The sequence below is a fragment of the Diabrotica virgifera genome, chromosome 7 (genome assembly GCF_917563875.1).
Source record: "Diabrotica virgifera virgifera chromosome 7, PGI_DIABVI_V3a".
In the NCBI taxonomy this organism is placed as follows: domain Eukaryota; kingdom Metazoa; phylum Arthropoda; class Insecta; order Coleoptera; family Chrysomelidae; genus Diabrotica; species Diabrotica virgifera.
Genome location: NC_065449.1, coordinates 25,536,592 through 25,544,804, shown reverse-complemented (window position 1 = coordinate 25,544,804; position 8,213 = coordinate 25,536,592).

Sequence of the window (8,213 nt, the reverse complement as noted above, 5' to 3'; positions counted from 1 at the left end):
CCATATTACAAAATTAGACAAAATTAGCAACAGAATAGCGAAAACCGCATGTTAATACCTTTTTTCTATCTCGAGATATCTTACAAAACGTGTAAATTTAAAAACATAACTGTTACTGTCACCGGTAAACGAAATAATTCATTAAAAGTAGTGTGCTATGGAAACAACAAAGAAACATTTTCCAGCTCTCAACGTATATTAGGTCTTTTCAACGCTTCTCATTTGTTTCGAGCCTCGTTCATATCTCGTATATTAATATTATACACGGATTATACGGCATATGACAGAGGCTCGAAACAAATGAGAAGAGTTGAAAAGCCCTATTACAAAGAAATAAAAACAACTATTTAGTGATGACATAAACATTCAAATTTTTGCCCATCATTTTCGTTGCAAACATTTACTCTTTCAAGAGTAGATTGCACAGCAGTCTCAATTTCTGCTCTCGATATGCTTTGAATGGCGTTTAGTATTCTCTGGATAATGTATTCTAGAGTAGTGTATGATGGGCAACAATTTGAATATTTAGGTCGTCACTAAGTAGTTCTTTTTGTTCTGTGTTTTATTTAATTTTAATAGTATTGCTTCTCTTTATATTGTTGTTTTAATTAATTATATTTTTATACGTTGACATCTGGAAAATGTTATTTTGTTTTTTTCCACAGCACACTACTTTTCATTAACTTAGTTTACCGGTGATAGTAATAGTTATGTATAAAATTTACACGTTTCTCGAGATATCTTGAGATAGAAAAAAGGTATCGACATGCGGTTTTCGCTATTCTATTGCTAATTTAATCTAATTTTATAAAGTATGATTAAAAATGCATACTTGTATTTAATATTTTCCAAAGAAAACTAGATTTCTGAAAAAAATTAAATAACGCCTCCCAGCTGGCTTATTACTTATTAGAATGGTTCAAAAGTATCACGCTTACATTGAAGAAAAAGATCTGTCTTCAACAAGACCCAGTTTTCAAAATTTGATTTAGCAGAACCGGACTTACAGCCATTTTTTCATAACAAGGTTCCCACTCACCCCCACCTCTTATTTGCAAAGGTAGAGTTAAACTTGTTAAATCAAATATGCGCAGAATTTGATGAGGAATACAATAATCGGATCTCCAGTGCCCCTTTATTAGGAAAATTTTGTAAAATTTAGATTTTTTTATTTTTGATATTCAATTACGCCCTCTAGCGGTGGACCCACAATTATGAAAATAATTTCCAGGCTTTTCCTGAGGCAACTTTTGTTATAAAATTTTTTATTTCAAAGCTCTACTATAAACGGTTCCTGAGATATGGCCGAGAGCCATTCTTATTGGGACACCCGGTACAAGCGCTCTGCGCTATGCAGTGCCGGATTTAGGGTACTTGCGGCCCTAGGCTAAATTACCCCGAGCGGCCCCCGATAATTTCACGATTAGGTAATTAAAGCATAAAGCACATTTTACATTAATACATAACGTTTATTTTAAGTTTACTTTTTAAAATTGGTACAACATACAAAGCATAACATAAATGAATAGAAATGCCAATAATGTTTACCAGTATGCCATTGCCAATAATCTATTTGAATATCGATACATTTTTGGCATAGTAACGTAAGTCACCAAAAACTATTTTGTAGAAAACATGTTTTTCTTTTTTCTTTTCATGCGTTTCTTTTGCGGGTATGATTAAAATAATTCTGGACATACGTTTTTAAAATAGTTAAAAAAAGGTTTAAAGTAATTCTAGGCTACTACACTTTGGCAGTACCTTCTAAACAATAATATTGTAAATGCCACTTACGTTACTTTGCCAAAAATGTATCGATATGGTACATAAATAGGTTGAAATATTGTATCCACTAATAAATAATCTTGGTTTGCAAATTTGGCTAATTCCCCAAAACAGCTCTTACATAATTTCTATATTTATAGAAAATATATAATTAAAAAAATTAGCTAAGAGCAGTTATTTATTGTAAAATTATTAATAATGCTAAAATTATTATATCATAAATTAGCATTGCAGTTAATTGTTAAAATTAAATATTTGTTTCATTCTGGGGGAAAAGTACAGGTGACAACAAAAGACTAAAAAAGCCGAGTTGAAAAAACATTATAAGTAAAAGAAGAAGCAATATAATATGAACTGCAATAGTAATAGGCTACGGTGCTGAAAAATATTAAGAATACAACAAATAAACTTCTGGATCGTTCAATTCTCACATTATTCTGTTATACTAAAAAAGGTCAATGTCATGTCCTTAATTTGGATAAAGTTGGATTAGTGATTCTTTTCAAACTAAAACGCGTGCGGAAAAGTAGACTTTTTTGCACGCTCGTAGAAAAAATCTTTAATCAAATCGTTAAAATCTAAGGCTTGAGAAAGCTCAGCATTTGAAATAAAACTAGCCAAACTAGACAATCTATAATCTTCGTCAGAAGTCGAGTTCCTCAAGTAGTTTTTGATTCTTTTCAACACGCTGAATGATCTTTCTCCAGATGCATTAGATATCATCATGGATAGTAGAATGTGCAAAGTTGTGTCCATATTCGGAAATAACGTTTTTTCACGAATACTGTTTTTCACGAATGAGTTTCAGATAATCCAAGAGTCTATTCCTCTGAGGCTTGGTAATCTTGTTATCATGAGGTTCTTTTTCTTCATCAAATATACCTTCAACAAAGCCTTTGAACTGTACACTCTTCTCCAAAGTCATTATCTATGTCGATTCGATACTTTTTAGCCAAAATAGAAGCTGTTGCCCTGATTTCTTCATTGCAAATTGACGATAAGTTGATCACAAATCCAAATTGTTCATTAAGACTGAAATAAACTTCGGACCTTTCATTCAATTCTGAATAAAGCCTGTCAATTACATTGAAAGTATTAATCTTTGTCTTCTTTGCCATTAAAGTTGGGTTCAGTGGATTCAACTTTGTCTTCGCCAGGGAGAGCTTTTCTTTTCGGGAGTCTTTTAATTTTAAGAATAAAGGTTTCAATTTTATACAACTCATTCCCTCTTTTTTTATAGGAATCAAAGTTGTCTCTCACACTCACTACGTAATCCTTTATATGTTGCAAGTCACATTCAAGTCTGTAGCAGTTTTTTTGCAATGTTTTGCTACTCTTATGTCAAAACGTTGTACAATATCTTACCACATATTTAGTAGAATAGCATTCTCAAATTTGAAAAATTGTTCATCAATAATTGTTGTATTTGCTTGTACATCAATTCATCACATTCCTAGAACTTTCAACAATCCACCTCCAATACGTAGCCTCCTATACCCTGGCAAGTGTTAATATTTCTTTATGATATGAACGTTGGCTATTTTAATTATATTGTATTGTTTATAAACAAAAGTAATGATCTCGATATACAGTAGCGGTAATTATTAATTAATTTTGGAAAATAAAAATTCAATTTTTTTACCAAAAAAAATTTTTTTACAAGACGCTGCGGCCCCCTTTTGCTTGCGGCCCTAGGCCGCGGCCTAGTCGGCCTAGTGATAAATCCGGCACTGGCGCTATGAGTTTTAATATGAAGCATTCAGGCAGTTGTTATGACTGTAGATCTTTAGTTGTTTTAGTATCGTAGGGAAAAATCGGAGATAAAAGGGTCAGGTACAGTATTGTTGAAAAACAAATTAAAAATTAGTTTTGACTTTTATATTGGTGTATCGGATCGATCTATAGATTTGGGCAAGTACAAAAAATGGGAGCTTGCGTCTCGGTGTTACCTAGTTCATAGATTCCTACTGGACGAGCAGATACACTTAAAATCGGAATGTAAATAGATACTTTGAACGGCCGGTTTTGGGCTCTGCAATTTAAATCCATCTTCAGGTCCTCGACAAAAGGTTACCCAACCAATAATCTACAAGGAAAATGGTTTAAAATAGGTATACTCTATAGTCTATAGTACTGGCTTGATTCTTCCAGGGCATTGCTGCAGAAAAAACACCTAACTACTCGTACATCTAGATGCAAGGGCAGTATCCTAAGAAAATATATAGAGAGTAGGAGTTTTGCCTTCTGTATACTCGTCTCTTTTCTTTATCTCTTGTGGTCAGCCACTTTTGGTAAGCGTTGTTCTTTTCTTTTATTTTTGGTTTTATATCCTTGCTGCCCTCCAATATGGTTTTTTGTTTTTATAATTTATTCTTACTTTCACCGAACCTTCTATTTTTGAAGTTATACTTCTTTAGGCACGAGGGTAAATTTTTCATTTTACTGGGCGCACGCGCACACCGACCGTATGGTATAAACGTTACACGGGATCTGATTGGGTGTTAAAATCATCTGTCAATAATTGTTCAATATGGAGATTTTGCATAAACAAATTAATGTTGTGTATATTAGTTTTTATTGTTGTGATGGCAGAGAAAAAAGCAAGTTTATAATATTGTAGTGACTTTTTAAATAGTTTTTAAAAGCGACAGGTACTTAATAATTGTAAATGTTTCAGTATCCTAATAAAAAATTTCATAGGTACCTACCTACCTATTTGGAAAATTTAAAAAGAACCTAGAACAAAAAAGTATGTAATGCTTTGATTTACATAATTTGATTACCATCAAAATTTCTATCAATATTCACCTAATATATTGTTTTCTTACTCTACGTTTTGTTGTATTTCTTTCAATTCAAAATCAAAATAATTTGGTTAAATTCAGAACCGTCAAAAGTTTAATCCGTTTAGTTAGTTGATCTTCGCACATGATGACACATGGTCTTCGTGGGTAAAAGTTTAAGGTGAATGAATTTCAATACTAACCGCGCTGATAAGCGGGTTCGAACCCCAATGGAAACTTTTATTTTTTTTATACATTTTATGATTGTAAGTTTATTGATTATATATTTTTTTTCAGAAAATACGTATTTAGTTAAAAATTTTTCCTACATTATTCAGAAATCATTTGTGGCATTTTTCAATGTGTTTGTTTGTGTGTGTTTTATTCTTTTAGTATTTTAATTTTTGGCACTGCGACTGTTTTAATAAAAATTTTTGAGAAGTAGTAAGTATTAAAATTAGTTTAATATTTAAATAAAATATAGATAAACTGTTTAAATATTTTAAATTCTACTCATATTTTTTTACGTATAATTTCATGTTCTGTTCTGTTTCTTGTTATTCCTCACTCTAGCTATTTCTCTAATCCGTTCGTTTTTTTCCGATATTTAATTTTTATATTTGTCTTCCATTTGGAACAACGGAAACAGAATAAGGTTCCTTGATAACATAAGTGAATACATGATAAATATGGGAATACGTGCTTGGTGGAGGAAGGTGATAGAGAGATACGACAGGAGAGAAATTCTTGGGATTAGAAACCACACAGGATTGTAAAGTCAGCGTGATGGTGATGTTTGATAAATGCATTAACTTTTCTGTTTTGTTATGTCTCTATTTTACTGAGATTCGTTCAAACTTGTTCTTTTTCGCTTTGATTTTTATCTGTTTATATTCAGATGATTTAGTTATTGGTAATTTATTTCAATAATTAGGGTCCCCTTGAACAGTAATCTTGAACGTGTGATTGAACAATTTTAGAGAGCGTTTCTTAACAAATCTGAATAAAACATTAAATAGAAGAACATAGAAATACATCATTTTGCTACACCACTGGTCGCAAATACAGTAAAGATTATTACGTTCTCTGCCCAACCTCTTTTTATTGTTAAATGATAAAATCTAACGGATTAAAAACTTTTGCTATCAATGTACAATTGCGAGACTAATTGAGACATAATTTGTACCATTTTATTGTTTTTATGTTTACACAAAATGGCCATTGAATATTATTTATTCTATTTACTTATTCACACCTAGACTCAATACTTTTGAACAGAATTGTGAGGTTTTTACCGATTTACCAAGATTGAACATGGATTCACAAAGAATCTATACGCCGTAGAAAAATGTTTTAAACAAGAAATGTAGCGTAGAGCTAATTTTGAATAAAAATGTTTATTAAGTAGCACTTTTTGTTTAGAATGAACAGTTCTCTCAGAAATAACGAATGAAGCACCCAGCGATTTTGAATGTCAGTTACGTCCGCGGTATACATTTTTTAAATAAAATTTTTTATCAACTTGTCATGACGCTAAAAATTAGATAGCATTTGATCAGGGATCAGAGTGTCCTATCAATAAAAATTAAATCAAAAGTGAGCTTCTATAAAGCCTTTAAATAGTTAATTGTTACGCGATTGTTGCCATTTTTTTAAGATTCTTATGGGATTAATAAAACATCACTTATTTGCGAGGGTTAAGAGTATCAGAAACTGCAAAGAGCTCTATAAATACAGCTTAAGTAACCATCAGTTTCTTAGCAATCCTGGATGTACTTCGTAAGCTTCAAAATATCGCTGAAGAAAGACTTTCCAGATTTGAAACCACCTTGGTCAGTGATAATCTTTTCTTCACTAGTCTGAGATATTCTCCCTAAAACCATATTTGTGAATACTTTGTAGAGATTACTTAGTAGTGAGACTAAGTGAATGTGTTAGTCTCAATTGGTGATTTTTCTGAATTCAGAAGCACAACTACGTGAGCTTTCATATTAGGGCAGTCAATGAGGTTATTTGGCTCCGAATTCCATCCTACTACATAGATTTACTTGATATTTTCACAATAAGTAGAGAATAGCTCAAAAAACAACGTCTACCTTATGTCGATGTGCACTTTTATCTTGAAGGTGGTTCTCACCCCTTCTCGTGGGTGTAAAATTTTTTGGTTAAAATAACCACGGAAGTGGTTAAAAAAAACTGTTCAATATATTTTTTTGAAAACTCAATAATTTTTGAGTTATTCGTGTTTGAAAATTGGCCGTTCTCATTGAAAACTGACACCTTTTCGGGCGATTTTTTGGGAATACCTTAAAATCTATGCATCTAACGAAAAAACTATACAAAACATTTTTAGAAAAACATACAAAAAGAGATATGGTAGGTGAGAAGAGTTTGTTTTTTTGGTGCATGCTGAAATCGGTGTATTCAACTTGAAATAAAAGAGAAACGGTCGATTTTAGTTGTATAATGCTACCAATACCTTTTGTAGTGATTGAAAATACCTTTAGAATGAACATTAAATGTCGATTACATTCAAAGTAAGCGAGATATGCTACAAAAAGTTGATGACTATTGGAATTTAAAAAAAATGTGAAGTACATTTAACCCCTCATCCATCAGAATTTAAATGCATTGTTTTCCTTCTACAATACTTTTTATTATAGTAAAATTGGAAAAAATCCTTTGTAAAAGGTATAAAATTTTATTAAAATCCATTTAAAGGACTACATCACATCCAAACGTTTCCGATTTTTATAAAAAATCATCATCAGTGTTAGATAAACTGGATGCTAGCTGAGCCACCAAAGAAAAATATCCGGGTAAAAACCCCTTAAATATAACATAGATGCATTTAAAGTGCATACTTTAATAAAATGCCTTATGATAGTCACATGGCAACTAGGATAATGCCCTAAATATATTTATGCGAATGACACGCCTATTTCCAGCCAAACGCGAACATATAACGCACTAGAAATGAACCTATTAGAAGTCCTAGAACCTGAAAAAACAGAAGACTTTTTATCTAACAATAAAACACTGAAAACGTTGGTTTTCTATACTTCCACAAAATTTATTACAACTATGTGACTACAGCTGTTTCGGCAGAGTGCCTTTCTCAAGTGATTTAGATTACTATGGGTTTGCCTTCTTAAATTCTTTAAGTGAAGAGGTTGAGGAGTGGGGAGCTGTTTGTCTCGAGTTGTTCATTCAGAATTATATCTGTATTTTTCAATTTATTAATTTCCATCGATTCTAATAAAGATAGCTTAAGGCCTTTATTTTGAATATGCAGAATTTGAAACTGTTCATTAAAAGAATGATTATGATCTAGAAGGTGAAGTGCGTATGTAGAAGTGTCTGTTTTTCTATTGTTGAAAGTCCTTTTGTGTTCTGCTATCCGTTTGTCAAAGGTTCTGCCAGTTTGACCGATGTACGTTTTCGGACAGTCACCACAAGTTAGTTTGTACACACCACTCTGTAGTTGGTTTCTCTTTCGGCTCTTATTGTTCTTAATATATTTGCTTAAGTTGTTGTTAGTTCTGAAAGCTGGTGTTATTCCTTTCTTTTTTATGTATCTGGCTATTTTTGTTGTTATTTTGCCAGTATATGTGATAGATCAGAAGGTACTGGGTTCTTTCTGTG